Raw genomic sequence first — 22,855 nt, 5'->3', positions numbered from 1 at the left:
GAGTCAGATTCTGGATTGGAATAAGTTTCAGGGATACTTAAACCTGTGTATTCCGCTAAAACTTTCATTTTTATTTATGCACAGAAGTAATTCAAAAAACTATGTATGAATACGTTATGTATGAAAATTAAGTATGTAAGGGTTCTTTGAATAAGCATAACGTTTCTAAAGAGAACAAAGCATTGATTAATTTAATTAGGAGTTTAATTGACAGCTTTTTTTTCTTTCCCAAGGGTACACAAGATAATGACATATCTTAAGACTTTATCTTAGCAATGTTTAACTATATTAATTCTCCAAAGGTTGCTAGAACTTTAAAATATCCATCATGTCATCAAATTTCTCAGAAGAATTCAATAGTTTTTTACTAGTTTTATTTTCAGATAGATGTGTGCATTCAGACTGACCATTTTTAGCCAGTCATAGAGAATTGATCGCATTGAAAGATGTCTGTCCGTGGCCGCAAGGACCATACTTGGCCTAAACTTGCAGTCCAACTGATTTTTTTTTTTTTCTGGTGTGTTGGTTGACACATGATAGGGATGATGGCGAAAACAATACAGTTGATGAAAAACATGTTAAAGGATTACTGCCATTGGGAATCTGCAATTATCTGATAAGCTCTTGGCTGAAAATCTGATGTATGAGTTTCCGTTCTAAAACCTATGATGAGGCTTTTGTCTACACAGAAACATTAACTGACTGAAGCTGTGTTCCAGATTTTTCATTTTGTCATTCTTCCTCATCACTGACTGTCTTTTTTTCCACTTCAGTAGATTTGAAATTCAATAGTAAGAAAGTTATGATCTCAAGAATACATACATTCTATTTTATTTATTGTATGTATTTTCCTCTCTTGTAAATCAGCAACTTTAATCTTTTCCTTTTAGCAGGGAGTTATTAAAAATGAAAAACCCTACCATATTTTAAGGGAGTTATGCTTCAGTGCAATGTGGCCATAAAATCCATCTCCATCTCTAGGAAAGGTAATGAATTCATATAAGTGCCATCATAATCTAGTCTTTTGCCTTCCCCACTTTTCTAATAAAAATGCAGAGAGAACATTGAGAAGCTCAAGATCGCTCTAAAGAGAATAGGGATTTAGGGAACATAACCTCACCAGACTGTTGGTGAATTATGAAGGAAGAAAGGCGTTTATTTTGAGAACCACGAGCATTAAAACATTCACCTTTGTGGAGGAGTTGCTGTGTTCATGAGCAGGGTCTGAATTAAGTTAATCTCAGCAAAAAGAACATGGTAGGTTTGTAAAATATTAAATTATCCTGATTTTTTTTCATTTTTTCTGGCAGTTTATTCCCATTAATATCAAATAGCTTATCTGTAGTCCTTGTAAAAGGACTTAGAAGTAGAATAAGGTTATCACAATAGTGATGCAGGTGTCATTGGCCTCCAAACTTTGCATTGCCTTTGTTATATCATTCCTATGGATACATTTCTACCCAATGAAAATTAAAGGGGAGATATTTGGCACATACGTTGGTACCTCTTCACTGCATAAAATAACTGTGCCAGATTGATGAGCCAGTAATTCCATTTTTGAAACAATGAGTTATCCAAATTTTCTGCTGACTTTGGCTATCACTACTAACATTGCCTTGGCATGACACATTTTAAAAGTGGGGTTGGAATTTGAAGTGTAACTGTTGAGAGACCTGAGGAAGGGGGCTATATAGGGTGAGAGAAAGAGGGAGAGATATTTGGAGGCAAGTGACATAAAACTACATAGACAGAATCTCCCTTCCACTGGGAAAGCTTTAGGAGTGGTGGAGGACAGAGGATGAGTTTTAAGAAACAACTGTGAAATGAAAGAACAAAGTTGGATGTCTACGAAGCGAAGTGTGGGAGGGTAGGACACATCACAGTTAGACCTGGGAGTGTTCAAAGGTGGGGCAAGTGCACATGAAGCCCTATGACATGGCTTTGGTATGAAAACGTAGAGCACAATTTGTGGCCAAAAGCCCAGGTTTAGGGGGCAGACTCAGGAGGATCAAAGGATGATCTCCACTAAAGGTGCTCAAATTACTCAAAGAATACTTTCCTCATCTGTAAAATGGGAAAGCAGCATTATATTAGAGGCTCACTGTATTAGTGCTTGTCACACGGGAGGCGCTGTCAAAGCAAAGGCTCCCATTTTAATAGGAAAAGAAGTTAACAGTCCAAAGAATATTAGGGTAGAAAACAGAGCACTTTTTCAGGGGTCACATAAAGGGAGTTGGCCTTTGTTTATGTATGGGAAAAAGAGATTGGAATATATAAAGCAGAGAACTGGAGAAAATGTAAGAGGTAAACTGAATGGATTGCTGGACCCAAGGACTTAAACCTCTGTTCTTTAAGTCATTCAGCCAGTATTTATTGAATACCTGCTATGTGTCCAGCAATGTTCTAGTTGCTAGGGATACAGCAATAAACTAAACACTCAAAGAAATAGCAGTCAACTATAGTTGATAGAGGGAAAATACACACCAGGTTAGAATAAGAGCTAAGAGTAGAAAATAAAACAGGGAATGGGATTATGAAGTGTCAGGAGTTTAGGATGGTTGGGGGCGGGGATGGGAGTGTTGAAATTTTAGACAGATTAGCCAGGAAAGGTTTCTCTGGGAAAATGACTTTTCAAGTAAAAAGCTGAAGGAAGTGAGACAGCGAAGCATGCACGTATCTGAGGGAAGCACATTCCAGAGAGGAAACAAAAGTGGCAAACACCCTGTGGCGGGAGGGTGCCGCCATGTCCCCAGAGCAGGAAGGAGGCCAGTGGGCTGGAGCCGAAGGAGCAAGTAGGAGAGTTGAGGGACAAGGAGTGGCTGTGGGGTCAGATCGTGTGTAGGACTTTGGCAGGGGGGCATGGTACAGACCTAGGCTTTTACTCTGAATGAGATGAGAAGTCTTTGGGTTTGGAGCAGTGATATGTTCTGACTGACATTTTAATAAGTTCATTACAGCTGCTGAAGTAAGAATGGCTCAGAAAGGGAGGTAGGCATGAGATGAAGAAGGTCAATGCAGATATTTTGACTCTTGTGAGTAAGAAATGGTGGTGAGTGGTAGAGTTGGGGGTAGTGGGAAGTGTTCAGATTATAAATACATTTTTAAGTAGAACCAATGGGTTTTGTTAGTGGATTGAATGCAGGGTATGAGAGAAAGGGAAGAGTCAGACATAATTTCAAGAATTTGGCAACTGGAAGGATGGAGGACGCTGAAGGAGAATCAGGTTTGGAGGGATTATCATGGTTCCCAGGTTGAGGCAAGGTTGAATGCTTCTTAAACATCCCGGTGGAGAGGTTTAAGAGTTGGATATACAAGCCATGAAATGGGTCAGATTACTTGGGGAGTGATTTTGATAGAAAACGGAAAATGGCCGAGGACCGATCCCTGTGAGCACCGGGGAGATAAGTAGGGACCAACAAGGGGTACTGAGGAGTGGCCAAAAATGTGAGAGAAAAAGACGCAAATGTGTGTTCTGGAAGCCAAGTGAAGATGTTTCATATTAACTAGGATATGGTTTGGAAAGCAAAAGAGCAATAAAAGGAGATATCTGAGACATGTAAGAACGTTTTTTTTTTTTTTAATTGGAGGAAAAAGTATATTCCTCAGTGGAGAACAATAGTGGGAAGGCCTCATTAGAAGGGAATTGACCAGAAAGAGCAGCACAGCGGTCTTCCAAGGCGGAGGGGTGGTGAGCGTGCGCACTGGGATCACCTGAGATGTTCATTAAAACGTGCAGTTCCCTGAATTAGGGTTTTTCATGGCAGACTGAGAATTTGTATTTTCAGAAAGCTCCACAGGTGATTCTTAAACACATGACTAAGGTGAACGAAAATGTAAAACAGGAAATAGATTCCCAGGAACAGTGAAATGAGTTATATGCAAGTGTGCAAATGTAGGTGGTGAATATGGAGATGGGGTCACTGTTTCAGGCTGCCACACTCATGATTTATATTTTTATCCAAGAACGGGATTAGATCACAGCCATGCAGGGAAGAAATGGGCTGCTTTACTTTCAAACTTAATATCCTTTTCCACCAAATATATTAGAAAACTCGAATTGACAACGTTTATTCTTTTCCATTTCATTTCATGCTCTGTGGGGGAGGAATTGGAAATTGAAATTTGCAAGGCCTCCTGTGGGCTGGCCTCTGCCTCTAAGGCATACTTAGACAACAAGTACAGTAGAACCCATCATTACATTGCTCATTATTCCACTGATACAGTGATTCTGCATGTTAAAAAGGATCCCCCTTTCTTGATTTTAGCACAACACACATGCACACACATAACACTTGATATACAAGCAGCATCTGCAAAAACCTATGAAAGAATCTCATGTCGGGCTTGTGGAAATCCAATACGGTGCTTCATGGGTGACTTCAGTTGCTCCTATGTCAAAGCAAGATTTTACCCTTATCTTTAGGGTCATGAGAGGTCTCAAATAGAGTTGATCACCCAGTATTGGGTGTCCATGAGAAGTACAGCTCTGCAGAAGCAGCATTCAAAACCATAATGTAGGGGCGCCTGGGTGGCTCAGTCAGTGAAGCCTCTGCCTTCGGCCTGGGTCATGATCCCGGGGTCCTGGGATCTGGCTCCCTGCTCAGCGGGGAGCCTGCTTCTTTCTCTCTGTGTGTGTCTCTCTCTCGTGAATGAATAAATAAAATCTTAAAAAGAAATAATGTAGATTTCTAGTTCAGTAAACTCTGTATTTGGAAAGTGTGGAGGTGATGAAGGGGGAGGGGTGGTGTACATAGTCAAAAGTAAGAAGTGTAGAAAGAGCCTTTAATCTTTCTCTTGTGCTTTGTATATTTCACATACCATCCTGTGTGGTTTACATCCATTGTCTCATTTTATCTTTGCAGGTCTATCAGGTAGAATAGAGGAAGAAGCTGAAGCTCATTGATCCAAAGTTAAAAAGCGACAAAATTAGAGTTCTAGAATAGGTCTGTCGGATGGGAACTTCGGTTTTTTCACTGTGCCGTTGGAGGTCTTTTGGATTTCAGCGTTGGTACTGGGGTTGCTGAGTGGTACCACAGGTCTTGCATTACAGTTATATGTGTTACACCATCCAGATGCTTTCCTGTTAAGCATGCAGTAAATATCTATGAGGTGTGTCATGGCAGAAATAACTAGGGTGAGCTATCAATCTAAAGAGTCTTAAGGTCTGGGAGTAACCTACTGTTGTCTAGGAATGCAAATATACAGAACCACAGGGAAATGGGGGGTGCAGTGTCCTTACAGAGAGACTTTCTCCAGCTTCCTGCCTCTAGGCATCCCGTCTGACCTCTACCCTCCCTCCGGGCTCTAGGTCACTTGGTCTTCTTATAAAGGACGGATGGTTCCTAGTTATGCAGCTTCAAGTATCTTTCCTGGCTGAACTTGTCTGAAAATAGACACTCTGAAGGCTTATTAGCCAGTTCACTGTATCTCAACTGTCAATAATTGTTTCCTTTTTCCTGTGTACTCAATTCTGTCCACAAATGGTTACATTGCCAACTGAAGGTCTTACTGTCATCCTCAGCCTTCCTTCACGGGGGTAGATTACCCCACACATTAGCTTTTCCCCAGTCATTTCTTCTCTCTTGTTCTGACAGATCCTCTTTGCCCAGCTGTTGGTCATGCGGCTGTTAGGCTTGAGGTGTTCTGGGATATAGGATAATGGACCTGAGGATCAAGTCAGGGAGGCTTTAGTCTAATTCCCACCATGAACTGCTGTTGGGTCCTTGGCAGGTTACATATCTCTCCTGGGTCTTTGTTTCCTCATCTTCAAAACAAAGTGTTTCAACTATCTTTCTATCTTTTCCGTAACATCCCATCATTCTGTGACGATTCTTTTCAAACATATACACCCAGAGAACCAGGCATTTCCCTTGCTTTTGCTCTGTCTGTAGCCAAACAAGGTGTACATACAATTCCCTGTGGGGATAACCCATCATAGGCCATTTTATAAAAAGCAAGACATTTTTAGGTGCAAACTTAATTTTCTTAATAACTTTTGTCTGGTTTTCTGAGTATAAAAGTGACATATTGCCACTGGAAAAAATGGAAAACACAGGGCATATAAAGAGGAAGATTGAAGTCACATATAATTTTTCAACACAGTGAAAATCATTGCTTACATTTCAATGTTCTTGCTTGCTTATTTCTTTCTTGGTTTTCTCCCTAAAATTAAGGACATGTTCTCTTTTGTGTACTGCTCTTTTCCCTTCATTATATTGTCCTGAGTATTTAATCTTATTAAGTAGTCTGAAAATATAATTTTATTTCTGCATAACTGTCCATGTTATTGTCATACCATACTAATGCAGTAATCTCGATGGTTGTATATTGGTTTATTTTCAATATTGCATTATTTTGAATTATAATATATGAATATCTGTGTGCATTTATGTGTTCAATGATTTTATCAAATAACATAAATTTTTAGAGGTGGGATTACTGGTCAATTATTATAAATATTTGTCCATGTGGGCTGGACCTTCTTTCTTTCCTGCCACCTTTCTTGTTTGACGTTGCTCTAGCCACACGCATTTCACTGCTGTTGTGTTGTGCTAAGTTTATTTCTCTCTCAGAGACGTTGATCATGCTGTGGGCTTTCTCCAGCCACAGTGCATCCCTGTTTCCAGATCTTCACAAGGCTCACTCTCTCCACTCTGTTCTGCTCCAATGTCACCTTTCATAGAGCATTCCAGGACTCAGCAGTCCAAAATAGCCTCTCCCCCTGTGTTCTTTATCTACTTCCCCTGCTTTGTAAAACATTTGTTTGCCACCTAAAATCATGTTGTTTATTTATGTAACTGCCTCCTGTTTACTTTTTTACTGTCCACCTTCCCATTAGATGACAAGCTTCCTGAGCAGAGGAAGTGTGGCTTATCTTTTTCATTCTGGTATTAATTCCCATCACCTAGAGCCCTGTCTAGCATATACAAGTTGCTTAATAAATATTTTTTTCTAATGAATTATTTGAAATTGACATTTACTCATTTGTCTTAGTCAGTTTGGGCGGCTATAATGGAAGTATCAGAAACTTATTTCTCACCGTTCTGGAGTCTGGGAAGTCCCAGATCAAGGCACTGGAGGATTCAGTGGCTGGTGAGGGTCCTTTCCTGTCTCATATACAGCTGTCTTCAGTTGTCCACTCATGACAGGAGGCGTGAGAGGGCACTCTGGGTCTCTTTTATAAAAGGGCACTGCTGCCATAAGGAGGGCTCCCTGAGCATGTCCCAAAGACCCTGCCTCCTAATACCATCACGTTGGAGCTTAGGAGCTCAGCATAGGAATTTTTAGGAGACAAAACCATTCAGTCCACAGTGCCATCTTTCTATTTGGATGTTTCTCTTTTCCTCATAGAGAATATTTCAATGGAATAAGACCACTAGGGGCACCTGGGTGGCTCAGTCAGTTAAGCGTCTGCCTTTGGCTGAGGTCACGATCCCAGGGTCCTGTGATTTGGCTCCCTGCTCAGCGGGGAGCCTGCTTCTCCCTCTTCCTCAGCTGCTCCCCCTGCTTGTGTTCATGCTCTCTCTCTCTGTCAAGTAAATAAAATCTTAAAAAAAAACCAAAAATAATCCTTGTTAATCCTTTAAATATTATTACCTTATTAATCCAGATATATTTTATATAACCCATAACCCATATTTTTCCTGGTTAGTTGTTTGCCTTTTTACAGTGATGAGTGGAAGAATTAAACATGTGTGCAGAAGTTCAAAATTTTCAGGAAGTCAGAAGATTGGAAGATGGTGGGGTGTAGGGGTAACTCTTTGCTTGCCTTGTCCCTTGAACACAGCTAGATCAATATCAAATCATTCTGAACACCCAAGAAATCAACCTGAGGACTGAGAGTATGAACTGCACAACTAGAGGAGAGGAGAGCCGAAGTCGTGGAAGGTAGTAAGTGTGGAGACACAATTTGAGGGAGAAAAGGATCGCAGGTGCTGCAGAGGGGAGGGAGCCTTGACCATGGAGAGAGGGGGAGAGAGAGAGACAGTGACGAAGATGGAGAGAGAGAGCAGTGCACAGGGGATCACACAAGAAAAACACTTCCCCAAAACCATTAACTGGGAAAACAAGAGGGGCTGATTATCATGAGTTATTATAACCAGTGGAGCTCAAAGACTGGAGTTTTAGAAGTCCAGACCATGGCCAGTGTGGAGCCTGGTGTGCACTGCCGGGCTCCCGTGGAGAAGGAGGACAGAGGCACAGGAGGCGACAGCATGATCTGAGGATCCCCCGGGATGCACTGGGAGAGATGCTTTCCCCTTCTTGGAGCGCATCTGGGAGAGGTGGCGTTGCCTCTCAGGGGACAAAAGAGCCTGCAGGCACCATTGCACTCCCCGGCCCCTTAAGCATAGGGACGGAGACTCCTACTGAAGACAGTTAACCTGGACTCAGGCCTTTTTCTGCACTTTACTCTAAACTCCAAGCTCCTGTGCATTGGTACGACTGCTCTTCTGGAACAAACTAACACCAGCCCCAGTGTGGGTCCTCACCACACCAGGTCCCTAAAGTTTGGAGTTTTGAAACTCAGCTGGTGTGCCTGAGATAAGACATAGGTGCACTGCACTGCTGGGTGGACAGATGGCCTGGACACAGACTGGGTGAAGGCAGGTATCTGAAGGGTGCCTGGGACACACAAGGAGAGATTGTTTGCTCTTCTGTGAGGGCTTCCCAGACAGTGGCAAATGTGAACTCCCCTCTACAGGAATGAGAGAAAGGACTGGTGCCATTTTTCTGCCCTGCCTGTCAGCAAGGACTGACTTTAGTGAGCAACACAGCACCAGCAGTGGAGGCCTGAGCCACCTACACCAAGCCCCACCCCCTGCAACTTCTTTACCAAGGGCAAGTGGGCCTGAAAACCAGAGCAGCGGATCCCTCCGCTGGAAGTCCAGCACAAATGCTCTGCATGCGTAAGTCTACTCACTGTACAGTACTGCAAAGCTTCAGCTCTAGTGGAACTAGGATCAAGCCTCTTTAAGCAAGCAGACCAGAGCACACCTAGTTAAAACTCACCACACTCTGAACAAGCTTCAAACCCTTCCACTGCAGGCAAGGAGAAACTCTGCAGAGGACCGACCTGAGGGAAAGAGCAGTCAGAACACAACAGCAGACTGCACAGAATACACCAGAAACACTTCCTGAAGCTCCAGGCCCTGGGCACTACTTGACCTCTTCTTCATAAAGCCATTACCCTCAGGAGCAGAAAACATAAAAGGTTTTCCTAACACACGGGAGAAGACAGAGACTGAGACAAAATGCCAAAATGGAGGAATGCATGCCCCTAAAAAAGAACAAGAAAACATTATGGCTAGGGATCTAATTGAAACACATATAAGCAATATACCTGATCCAGAATTTAAAGCAGCGATCATAAGGCTACTAGCTGGGCTTGAGAAAAGCATAGAAGACAGCAGGGAGACCCTTACCACAGAGATAAAAGACCTAAAAACTAGTCAGGCCAAAATAAAAAATGCTATAATTGATACGCAAAACTGACTGGATTTAATGACCATAATGATGGAAGAAGCAGAGGAATGAATCAGTGATATAGAAGATGAAATTATGGAAAATAATGGAGCTGAAAAGAAGAGGGAAAAAAAGTATTGAATCACAAATGTAGACTTAGTGAACTCAGCAAGTCCATAAAGTGTAATAACGTTCATATCAGAGGAGCCTCAGAAAAAGAGGGGGAAAAGGGGGCAGAATGTCTATTTGAGCAAATTATAGCTGAAAACTTGCCTAATCTGGGGAAGGAAACAAGCATCCAGATGCAGGAGGTACAGAGAACTCCCATCAAAATCAACAAAAGCAGGCCAACACCAAGACATATTGTAGTAAAATTTGCAGAATACAGAGATAAAGAATTTCTGAAAGCAGCAAGGGAAAAGAAATCCCTAACCTACAAAGGAAGGCAAATCAGATTCACAGTAGATCTAACCACAGAAACTAGGCAGGCCGGAAGAGAGTGGCATGATAAATTCAATGTGCTGAATGGGAAAAATCTGCAGCCAAGAATACTTTTTTCCTTTTTATAAAATTTTTTATTGTTATGTTAATCACCATACATTACATCATTAGTTTTTGATGTAGTGTTCCATGATTCATTGTCTGCATATAACACCCAGTGCTCCACGCAGAACGTGCCCTCTTTAATACCCATCACCAGGCTAAGCCATCCCCCCACCCCCTCCCCTCTAGAACCCTGAGTTTGTTTTCCAGAGTCCATCATCTCTCATGGTTCATCTCCCCCTCCGACTTACTCCCCTTCATTCTTCCCCTCCTGCTAGCTTCTTCTTCTTTTTTTTCTTAACATATACTGCATTATTTGTTTCAGAGGTACAGATCTGTGATTCAACAGTCTTGCACAATTCACAGCGCTCACCATAGCACATACCCTCCCCAATGTCTATCATCCAGCCACCCCATCCCTCCCACCCCCCACCAAGAATACTTTATCCAGCAAGGCTGTCATTCAGAACAGAAGGAGAGATAAAGATTTTCCCAGGCAAATAAAAACTAAAGGAGTTTGTGACCACTAAACCAGTCCTGCAGGAAATATTAAAGGAGACTCTTTGAGTGGGAAGGAAAGACCAAAAGTGACTAAGATTAGAAAGGAAGAGAGAAAATCTCCAGAAACAATGACTTAACAGGTAATACAATGGCACTAAATTCATATCTATTAATAAATCACTCTGAATGTAAATGGACTAAATGCTCCAATCAAAAGACATAGGGTATCAGAATGGATAAAAAAATAAGAACCATCTATATGCTGCCTACAAGAGACTCACCTAAAGACACCTGCAGATGGAAAGTCAAGGGGATGGAAAACAATTTATTATGCTAGTGGGTGTCAAAAGAAAGCCAGAGTAGCCATACTTATATCAGACAAACTAGATTTTAAACTAAAGACTGTAACAAGAGAGGAAGAAGGTCACTAACATCATTGGTGGGTCTATCCAGCAAGAGGATCTAACAATTGTAAATATTTATGCCCCCAGGTTGGGACTCCCAGATGTATTAAACAATTAATAACAAACATAAAGAAACTCATTGATAATAATACAGTAATAGTAGGGGACTTTAACACCCCACTCACATCAATGGACAGATCATCCAAGCAGAAACTCAACAAGGAAACAGTGGCTTTGAATGACATACTGGACCAGACGGACTTCACAGATGTATTCAGAACATTCCATCCTAAAGCAGCAGAATATAAATTATTTTCAAGTGCACATGGGACATTCTCCAGAATAGACCACACACTGAGTCACAAATCAGGGCTCAAGTACAAAAAGATTGAGATCATACCATGCATATTTTCAGACCACAATGCTATGAAACTTGAAGTCAACCACAAGAAAAAATTTGGAAAGATCACAAATATATGGAGGTTAAAGAACATCCTACTAAAGAGTGAATGGCTTAATTAGGAAATTAAAAAAGAGATAAAAAATATAAGGAAACAAATGAAAATGAGAACACGACAGTCCAAAACCTTTGGGATGCAACAAAAGTGGTCGTAAGAGGGAAGTTTATAGCAATACAGGCTTACTTCAATAAGCAAGAAAAATCTCAAATATACAACCTAACCTCACACCTAAAATAGTTAGAAAAAGAAAAACAAATGAAGCCTAAAGCCAGCAGAAGAAGGGAAATAAAAATTAGAGCAGAAATAAATGATGTAGAAACAACAATAACAACTACTACCAAAAAACCCAGTAGAACAGATCGATGACACTAGGAGCTGATTCTTTGAAAGAATTAATAAAATTGATGAACCCCTAACCACACTTATCAAAATGAAGAAAGAAAATAAATTAATAAATAAAATCATGAATGAGAGAGAAGAGATCACAATAAATACCACAGAAAAGCAAATTATTATAAGAGAATATTATGCAAAATTATACACCAACAATTTGGACAATCTGGAAAAAAATGGATAAATTCCTGGAAACATATAAACTACCAAAACTGAATCAGGAAGAAATAGAAAATTTGAACATACCTATGACCAGCAAAGAAATGGAATCAGTATTCAAAAATCCCCAATAAGGGCGCCTGGGTGGCTCCGTCGTTAAGCGTCTGCCTTCGGCTCAGGTCGTGATCCCAGGGTCCTGGGATGGAGCCCCACATCGGGCTCCCTGCTCAATGGGGAACCTGCTTCTCCCTCTCCCACTCTCCCTGCTTGTGTTCCCTCTCTTGCTGTGTTTCTCTCTGTCAAATGAATAAATAAAATCTTAAAAAAAAAAAAAAACCCAATAAACAAAAGTCCAGGGCCAGATGGCTTCATGGGCGAATTTACCAAACATTTATTTTTTTAAGATTTATTTATTTATTCGAGAGAGAGAGCATGGGGGAAGGGCAGAGGAAGAGGGAGAAGCAGACTCCCCACTGAGCAGGGAGCCTGATGACATGGCGGCTCCATCCCAGGACCCTGAGATCATGACCTGAGCTGAAATCAAGAGTCGGATGCTCAACCAACTGAGCCACGCAGGCGCCCCGCTACCAAACATTTAAAGAAGAGTTAATGCCTATTTTTCTCAAACTGTTCCAAAAAAAAAAAAGAAATGGAAGGAAAACTTCCAAACTCATACTACGAGGCCAGTGTTACCTTGATTCCAAAACCAGAGAAAGACCCCACTAAAAAAGGAGAATCATAGGCAACATCCCTGAGGAATATGGATGCAAAAATTCTCAACAAGATACTGGCCAATAAGATCTAACAGTACATTAAAATAATCTTCCAAATGGGATTTATTCCTGGGCTGCAAGGGTGGTTCAATATTTGCAAGTGAATTAATGTGATTCACCACATTAATAAAAGAAAGGAAAAGAACCATATGATCTTCTCAATACATGTAGGAAAAGCATTTGACAAAGTACAGCATCCATTTTTTTAAGACTTTATTTTATTTTAGAGAGAGAGAAGAGGGAAGAGCAGAGGGAGGAAGCAGACTTCCTGCGGATTGCAGAGCCCAATGCAGGCCTTGATCTCATGACCCCAAGATCGCAATCTGAGCCAGAACCAAGAATTGGCCGCTCAAATGACTGAGCCACCCAGGCACCCCGACAGCATCCGTTCTTGATAAAACCCTCAAAAAAAAAAACGCTCAAAAATTAGAGATAGGGTAGGGATACCTCGACATCATAAAAGCCATATACAAAAGACCCACAGCTAATATCATCCTCAATGGGGCAAAACTGAGAGCTTTTCCTCTAAGGTCAGGAAAAGAAAGGGATGTCTGCTCTGACCCCTGTTATTTAACATAGTACTGGAAGTCCTAGCCTCAGCAATCAGGTAACAAAAAGAAATACCAATCAGCAAGGAAGAAGTCAAACTCACTCTTCACAGACAACATGATACTCTATGTAAAAACCTGAAAGACTGGGCACCTGGGTGGCTCAGATGGTTAAGCGTCTGCCTTCGGCTCAGGTCATGATCCCAGAGTCCTGGGATCGAGTCCTGCATCAGGCTCCCTGCTCCTTGGGAGCCTGCTTCTCCCTCTGCCTCTCTCTCTCTCTCTCTGTCTCTCATGAATAAATTAATAAAAAGTTAAAAAAAAACCTGAAAGACTTCACCAAAAAATTGCTACAACTGATACACAAATTCAGTAAAGTCACAGGATACAAAATCAACATACAGAAATCTGTTGCATTTCTGCAGGCCAATAATGAAGCAGCATACAGAGAAATCAAGGAATTGATCCCATTTACAATTGCACCAAAAACTCTAAGATATCTAGGAATAAACCTAACCAAAGACATAAAAGATTTGTACTTGGAAAACTATAAAACACTTATGAAAGAAATTGTGAAGATGACACAAAGAAATGGAAAAATATTAAATGCTCATGGATCATAAGAACAGATATTAATAAAATGTGTATACTACCCAAAGCAATCTACACATTTAATACAATCCCTATCAAAATACCACCAGCAGTTTTCACAGACCTAGGTCAAACAATCCTAAAATGTGTATGGAACCACAAACGACCCCAATTGGCCAAAGCAATCTTGAAAAAGAAAAGCAAAGCTGGAAGCATCACAATTCTGGATTTCAAGCTCTATTATAAAGCTGTCATCATTAAGACAGTATGGTACTGGCACAAAAACAGACACATAGATCAATGGAACAGAACAGAGAGCCCAGAGATGGACCCTCAACTCTATGGTCAACTAATCTTCGACATGAAAGAAAAAATATCCAATGGAAAAAAGACAGTTTCTTCAACAAATGGTGTTGGGAAAACTGGACAGCCACATGCAGAAGAATGAAACTGGACCACTTTCTTACACCACACACAAAAATAAACTCAAAATGGATGAAAGACCTAAATGCGTGACAGAAATCCATCAGAATCCTAGTGGAGAACACAAGCAGAAACCTCTTTGACCTTGGCACAGCAAGATCTTACTAGACATGTCTCTGTAGGCAAGGGAAACAAAAGCAGAAATGAACTATTGGGACTTAGGATAAGAAGCTTTCGCACAGCAAAGGAACCAATCAACAACACTAAAAGGCAGTCTATGGCATGGGAGGAGATATTCTCTAATGACATACCAGCTTAAGGGCTAGTATCCAAAATCTACTAAGAATTTATCAAACTCAATACCCAAAAAACAAATAATCCAGTTAAGAAATAGAAGATATGAATCAACATTTTTCCAAAGAAGACATCCAGATGGCTAACAGACACATGCAAAGATGCTCAACCTCACTCATCATCAGGGAAATCCAAATCAAAACTAAAACGAGATACCACCTCACACCAGTCAGAATGGCTAAAATTCACAAGTCAGGAAACAACAGATGTTGGTGAGGATGCAGAGAAAGGGGAACCCTCCTACACTGTTGGTGGGAATGCAAACTGGTGCAGCCACTCTGGAAAACAGTGTGGAGGTTCCTCAAAAGTTTAAAAACACAACTACCTGTGACCCAGCAATTGTACTACTAGGTGTTTAACCCAAATGATACAAAAACACTGATTCAAAGAGGCATATGCACCCCAATATTTATAGCAGCATTATCAACAATAGCCAAACTATGGAAAGAGCCCAGATGTCCACAGATTGTTGAATGGATAAAGACGTGGTATGCATATACAATGGAATGTTACTCGGCCATCAAAAAGAAGGAAATCTTGCCATTTCCAAAGACGTAAATGGAGCTAGAGTACATAATGCTATAGGAAATAAGTCAGTCAGAGAAAAATACCATATGATCTCACTCATATGTGAAATTTAAGAAACAAAACAGATGAACATAGGGTGAAGAAAAAAAAGAAAGAGGGAGGCAAACCATAAAACAGACTCTTAACGATAGAAAACAAACTGAGGGTGGATGGAGGAAGGTGGGTGGGGGATGGGCTTGACGGGGGGGGGATGGGCATTAGGGAGGCACTTGTTGTGATGGGCACTGGGTGTTGTATGGAAGTGATGAATCACTGAATTCTACTCCTGACACTAATATAGTATGTGTTAACTAACTAGAATTTAAATAAAAACTTGAAATTTAAAAAAAATTTAGAAAGTCTTATTTGTTAAGTTTTTATTGTATGGTTCCCTTCTACAATATTATATTCAAAAGTCTCTCTGCAGCCCAATAACTGATAAATATTCACATAATATTTCTTCCAGTTTCTTTATTCCTTTTTATTGCTTAATTCTCAAATTCTGGGATTTATTTTGATGTATCTCATTTGTCTTATCTCCCTTCCTGAAACTGAATACAATGAAACTCAGAAAGAATTTTAATAAACTATTTACCGACCTAGAGTTCCCGCTGTGAATATGCCCCTGGGTGAATTATGGAAAGTGCTGCAGATGGAAATTTTCTTTTTCCCAAGCTTAGTGTGTGTGCTACTGATTACAGGCATATTCCTTTCTCACACCAGTGACCCCTGGAACCATTCTGATATGTTTGCAAGGACGACAATCACCCACAAGGTATGTCTTGAAAAACACTGAAAACCTGCTTTTTGAAATGCGGCTGCTCTTCCTAGGAAAGCGTTTGAATGTCGGTTTTTTTCTGCTTGAACGTGACGCCTTATGTGTTACTAGTTTTGCATACATGCTCTCTCTTAGTGAGTTACTGTATTCATTCCTTGTTACAGATTTTACAGATGAAGAAACTGATGCTTTACGGGGCTAAAAAAAACATTCCTGAGGTGGTACAGATAGTAAGTGGCAGAAATGTGGTATGTCTTACAGCAAAACCAATGATAAAACCCAATTTAAGCGTCCGCGTGATGATGACAGACAGTCCTGAGCTAAGTCCATCCCACAGCTTGTATGGTTGAATACTCACAACAACCTCTAACACCTATTTGACAGAGAAGGTGATTAAGATTTAGACACTTGCTCAAGGCCACACAACTACTGTGCTACACTCCTTCCAATAGTGCTGTTTCAAAATGCCCTACTCCTTGGGGTAAACGGGACTTTAGTGAGGGATCTGTATGAACTAGACTCGGCTAACACGACATAGAGACCCCCAAGTTTATGATGGCTCAAATTCAATTAAGGTGCTGTAAAAACCTAATATGTCCATTCTTAAAAGATCACCCATTCTATAAAATTGCACATTAAAAATAATAGCACTTCTGGGGAAAATGGAGTTGGGGAAGACCCTTTGAAACCTAGGGAGCTTGGTAACTCTAAAGTTCTAAACAGAACACTAAAAACAATAAGAAAAAATATTAGTATATTAAGAAAGACATATTTCTAACTACCTGACATCCCGAAAAGGTAAATCTATGGTAACAGTAGAGGTACTGGTGAGTCCCAGAGGTACAGGGACGAGAGAGGGATGAACAGGTAGAATACAAGGCTTTCTCAGCTGTTCTGGAAAATACCACAGTGATGGATACAGGTCATTGTACTTTTGTCAAAAAGGACAGAATGGCAAGAGTGACCCCGTGTGTAAACTATGGACTTGGGAACGACATGCTATTGTCTGTTCATTGATGGTGACAGAAGTACGAGTCCGGTGGAGATACTGAGAGTGGGCGGGATCTGTGTAAGTGGTGGCGGTGGGGTCAGGGGCATAGAGGATCCTGGTTCTTTCCACTCACTTTTGCTGTGAATCAGGTCTTCATTTCTGAAGTTCACGTTACACTTCTGATAAGTAAGCGCACACCTGGAAGGCTCTTTTGACAAAGTGGGGGAATAAGGGCAGAAGGGTACAAGGAATAACCGAGCTTCAGAGGGCTGGAGACAAAGACCGTGAGAAGTTAGAGATGCAGAGCAAGGGACCGAACTTGGGGCAACGTGGAGTGGACGGAAGTCACAGCTCCGTGCTGCTCTGTGACTCTGTTCAGCCGAACTAGAGAGCTGAGGTCTGTGGCTGTTGCCTCAGGACACAAACCATGAGCGCGCATGGGGAGATCCCACGTCAGGGCGCATCACCCAGGCCTGATTCTACCCATTTTCTGTGTGGCAATCCTATATGAGCTAATCCACTGGAGAAACTGTAGTAGAACAGATTTGAGAGTTCTAGTCCTTCCTCAACCAACAGTATTTTTCCAGTGAACAGGTTGGCAGGGTATCCTACCCCATCCAGTTTTTCAGGAACCCAGACTTAAGGATGCTTCCCGGGTGACCTTGGAGCGATCTCCATTTCAAGCAGTCAGGAGGAAAGAGAGCTCTGAGAAGTCTTTGTAAAGGATTTTCCTGGGCCAGTCTTTGAGGAGGTGCTTATTACTTTCTCTCACACATTCCATTGCCTGGAATTTAATCTTAGGGGCACACACAATGAAATGGAGCCCAGAAATGAGGTCAACCCTCCAGCCATGTACCCAAGAAGATGAGGAGAGCATGGATTTGGGGGGCAGGGGCAATATTTTATGCCACAAAATTATAACCAGAACTGATTTTATTGCAAAGGCTACTCCCCCAGATGACTAGACATACTCTGCGAATATGGACTGTCCCTACAGGGTCTGTGACAGTACGAGGTACTTTGTACAGAGAGGGCAGTAAGGTTAAAGACTCATGTTCTTAGAAGGGTAGGTCATGCACATTTACACTGTAATCTGATGGCAAGAATTTAATGCCTAATGTAAAAAGTATATGCTTACCTTTAACATCTTTTGTTCTCAAAACTTCTATTGTAATACCTTAAGGTTAGTACCATGATTTGAGAGGTGAGGCGGCATGCTGGATAGAAAAAAGTATGAGATTACACTATAGAAAATGCAATTCAAATTCTGACCCCACCGTATTCCACCTGTGCAATTTGGGGCAAAAGGATCAATTGTCCTGAGCCAGCACTTCTTCACCCATATAAACGGAGATGGAAACACCTACTGCATAGGAAGTCAGCTTTATAAATCACAGGCTCAGTAAGAAGGCCAAGGGATTTGGAGCCTGAACGAATGACTCCAAATTAAGCGGTGTGATTCTGGATATGCCATTTCTTATCCATGCAATCTTGGACAGATTATCTATCTAATCTGTCTACACTTCAGTTTTATCATCTACAAAACAGCAATAATGAGAATATGGTGTATCTGCTCTTAGGATGGATGGATGTCACCCAATAATGTGCCTGGTGCTTTCATCCATTTAGGAAGCATTCATCAATTGCACAAAGGCGGACTCCTGTTCTCCGTAGCACGGAGAAGGACAATATCCATGTCTTTGGTGGAGTTTACCTTCTATTTGGAATTAAGGAAGGGGGGACCTGGATATAAAATAAGCAAATAAACAGACATGAAAAATTTCAGTAGCAATTAGCAATAAAAAGAAAATAAACCAAATGATAAAATGCAGAATGACTTGGGGTTGAGTAGGGCTACTTTCCACAGGATGGTCATAGAAATCATCTTTCCTGAGGCCATATTTGATCTGAAAACTGAATGATGTAGAACAGAGAAGTGAAATTAGGAAGGAGGGTTTTCCAGGTGAAGGAAAGAGTCAATGCACAGCCCTTGAGGTTGGAGGGAAAAGCCAGTGTGGCAGAGATATACTTGTGTGTGTGTGAGTAGAGGCAAGAACGGGGACTGCTGCTCTGGTCCAGGCCAGACGCCATGGGGCTCTGCACCAGGAGGATGCCAGTGGGGATGCGGTTGACCGAGGGGCTACAGGGACGCATTGTGGAGTCATTGCTCTCAGAGCCTATGTGAGAACTGAAAGAGGCAGATCAATCGAGGACGAGTGCTAGAGTTTGTAGGTAAATTTTAAGTGGTAGATATATATCAAGGCTGTATTTCATAAAAGAAGACCTGATTAACTCAATACTTATTGTTCCTTTCTGAATACTTCCCCTCCCTCTGTCTCCCTTTATTTTCCCCTTCACTTTTTAAGGATGCTTGGCAGCTTCTGGGGTCAAATGTTTAATTTTTCTTCTTATGTTCCTTCCTGTGGAGGCACTAGGGGCATCGTGAAGTAGATTCAGAGAATCTAGAGGGAGTTTAAAAATAAACACTGAAGGAAGGGACTTCCAAAGACAATGACATCCGTGTCATGATCTGTGGAGTGTGAATCCATCAGCCCTTTGAAGTTAAAAATAAAGAAGGTAAGAATGGAGTCCTTCTTGGATTTGCTCTCAAGCATCTTAAAAATGATACCTCTACTGGGCAACCTGACAGTATCCAAAACCTGCAAAAAATGTTCCCCAGGCCCCTTTTTTGATAATTGCATGCCAGAGGAGGAAAAACAGAATTCTTCTGAATATATAAGTAAGAAATACAAAAAGGGGGGAAAAGAACCACCAGTTTTCATGATTTTCCTTTCTGCAAATTTTCCATACTGTTCCCCATTTGGTAAAAGTAGGAAAATACCTCTAAATGGGGAACAGTAGAAAGCAGCATTCATGTCCCACAAAACTAACTTGGAAAAGTAGAATCCTTGCCTTTTCCTGTGCATCTATGGGCATGCTGTTGCCTTCAAAACAACTTCATTATGCTAAAATTTTTCCTTCTCAAAAGAAATGTTTCGTGGTTAGATAAATACAATTATAGTTAATTGTGAAAGGGACAAAGGGAGGGAACAGAAGGTACTTAATTATGCAAAAAAGACTTTCCTTTAGACCTCACGTCTCCTCCCTACAGTCTACTAAGGATAAAACAATCATAAAGCACGCTTGCACAATTCAATATTACCCTTCAAGATTAATATAAATTTCAATATAGCAAAACATTAAACCAACTTCTTTTAGCAAGTTTAAATGGGGGAATGAACAAGCCCATTGTAAGTAATCATGCAGAAATATCCACAGATATATTCAACCATAAAAATTTCACCCCAGAAAATGAAAATGAAGTACTTGTCTGGTCCAGATAATTGTAGCACTTAACATGCCAGAGAGTCAGGCATTCGACCTAGATGAATATAAATTATTTATGCCTAACTCAGGGTCTCCAAACTATAAGCTTTGTCTTTAAAATGATAGTTTTTTTAGTGGGGAAAATATGTATTGGCTTCAAAGCCTTGTACCTTGCAGAGCTTTCTAATAGACTTCCATGTCTTTGTTTTTCATAAGCAGCACAACTATTTTGCCCTGAGGTAATCCTGTGGTCCTCCAGAATTTACTATTGTGAGGCATGAAGCTTGGCAATTGGTATTCATTTCAAAGACATTCTTTATTTTTTTTAAGGCTTATTTATTTTAAAGAGAGAGTGAACACAGGGGTGGGAGTGTGTGGGGGAGGGACAGAGGGAGAGAAAATCCTGAGCAGACTCCCCACTGAGCATTGAGCCCGAAGTGGGACTTAATCCCAGAACCCTGAGATCATGACCTGAGCTGAAATCAAGGGTTGGGGGCTTAACCGACTGTGCCACTCAGGTGCCCCAAGATATTTATTCTTCTCTATCAAATTATAAAAACAAATGCCTATTTGTGGATAATGATATTGTTAAATATCCTATTTTTGATAAGTTCAAAATCCATTATTAATTTAAACAATTTAAGCCCATAAAATGTCATGTTGATTATCAAAAAGTGTATCATAACAGTATCTTGGCACTTTTTTCCCCCATGATTTTATTCTATTGCTTAAAATTCCTTTAAAACCATAGAGAAATTGGCGGGAATAGATCATGGGTTGCTGAATCCACACATGTCCCATAAAAGGACCTAGGAGTCCTTGGGAAGTGTATGATATGCGTCTCATTAGGTCGCAGTAAAAACAATTACAACTACAGTTGATGGTCAGTGCATTTCTCAACAGAATCAGTTTTTTTTTTTTTAAGATTTTATGTATTTGAGAGAGAGAGAGAGCTAGAGAGAGAGAGTGCAAACACGGGGTGGGGGGGCAGAGGGAGAAGCAGACCCCCGCAGAGCAGGGAGCCCCATGTGGGGCTCAATCCCAGGACCCCGGGATCATGACCTGAGCCGAAGGCAGATGCTTAACCAACTGAGCCACCCAGGTGCCCCAGAATCAGTTTCTTAACAAGTGGCTGTCTTCTCAGAAATGTCCTCATCTGATTCTGCACTGATATAACTAAGGAAACTTCAGTATGGCCAATGTTGGGCAACGTGATCCACTCACGAACGTTGCCCAGTTAAAGAGTAAAACTGGTATCTGGAAGTGTCAAATGAAGAAGAGTCCAGAAATTTATGCAATGATCCTGGGGCACATATAGATACCCCTCTGGCATTCTCCCACATGGGTGGTCCTGATTTTTCATTCCAAATATAAACTGAGTGTGTGCATGGGGTTAGCCCACAGCATCCCTGCTAACATTTTAGGGTATCGTGTTTCTCCGTGATTGGCACGGTCATGATTTTTCGGTAGGAAATACATTGCTGATCCTTAAATTTTAAAGGACGGTAAAGAGCCTCTCCCACTTCTTCCTTCCCTAACATCTCCTTCTCCCTTTTGAAAATTGTGATGATCTTTTACTTTAAAAAATTCCGGGTGGCTCAGTCGTTAAGCGTCTGCCTTCGGTTCAGGTCATGATCCCGGGGTCCTGGGATGGAGCCCCGCATCGGGCTCCCTGCTCAGCGGGAAGCCTGCTTCCCCCTCTCCCACTCCCCCTGCTTGTGTTCCCTCCCTCGCTGTGTCTCTCTCTGTCAAATAAATAAATTTTATTTATTTTTTTAAAATAATAATAAAACCTTTGCCTATCTTATGTGTTTGTTCATCAATGCAAAAGATAACCTGAGGGAGCCTCCCTTGCCTGCCCACACACGCAGATTCTCAAAGCCAAGGTAATATTCATGTTCAGGTGTAAGTAATAGAGACCCGTTTAAGCTTGCTCGTGAAAAGGAAATTTTTTTTTGTAAATAGGTATGGAGAATCCCACACCTATCGACGTTCGGGAGTCAGGTGTCATCTGGCCTCCCTAAGGTAGAGGCTGGGACCTGGGAAGCAGAGAACAGAGGCTGCTTACCTCCTGGTGCTTGGGTCCTCCCACATCGAGTTCCTCCTCAGCTGTCCCCCAAACACCTCCCTCTGAGATTCTCCTCTTGGATAACTTTCAAAGATTTGGGGTCTTTTAATGGCCTCCATAGCCTCAGTTCTATAAACTTTTCAGAGCAAGTGTTTATCGCGGACTAGGTCTTCCGCTGGTATCCAGTGGCTCAAACTGCTGACGGACAATGGGTTTGGTGCACTTTATCTTTTGGAGCCAGATCCTTTGAAGGTCTAAGTCAGGGCCTGTGGACATGAGCCTCATCTGTTAAAGTCTCTGTGTGAGTCTGCTCAGCTCCACTGGAAGCACTCAGGGTGCGTGTGGTCGGGAGGAGGGCCGGGAGGTGGGGGCAGGGATGGTGAGCATATTTGGCGTATTGTTTTCTCACCAGGGCAGTGGGCTGGGATTGATTATTTCAGGATGATAAGAGCAGAACAAGGGAATGGCATTTTGAACATAAAGACTAAAATTATGCACTCAAAATTCCATCC

The 22,855-nt window shown here is 41.4% G+C and overlaps 1 long non-coding RNA gene across 1 annotated transcript; it reads right to left on the bottom strand.

Annotated features, from left to right (window-relative positions):
- Positions 1–3,626: 3,626 nt before the first annotated feature.
- LOC114211239 (uncharacterized) lies at positions 3,627–22,499 on the bottom strand. The gene is made up of 3 exons (XR_003609719.2): positions 22,344–22,499; positions 18,087–18,165; positions 3,627–5,080 (listed from the first exon to the last, which is right to left on the bottom strand). It is a non-coding gene; the product is annotated as an uncharacterized LOC114211239 (long non-coding RNA).
- Positions 22,500–22,855: the final 356 nt, after the last annotated feature.

This window comes from Eumetopias jubatus, unplaced genomic scaffold, assembly GCF_037043125.1.
Source record: "Eumetopias jubatus isolate StellerSeaLion01/CBP00866 unplaced genomic scaffold, mEumJub1_p1.0 scaffold_13, whole genome shotgun sequence".
NCBI classification, from domain to species: domain Eukaryota; kingdom Metazoa; phylum Chordata; class Mammalia; order Carnivora; family Otariidae; genus Eumetopias; species Eumetopias jubatus.
This window is presented reverse-complemented; position numbering and strand designations above follow the sequence as displayed.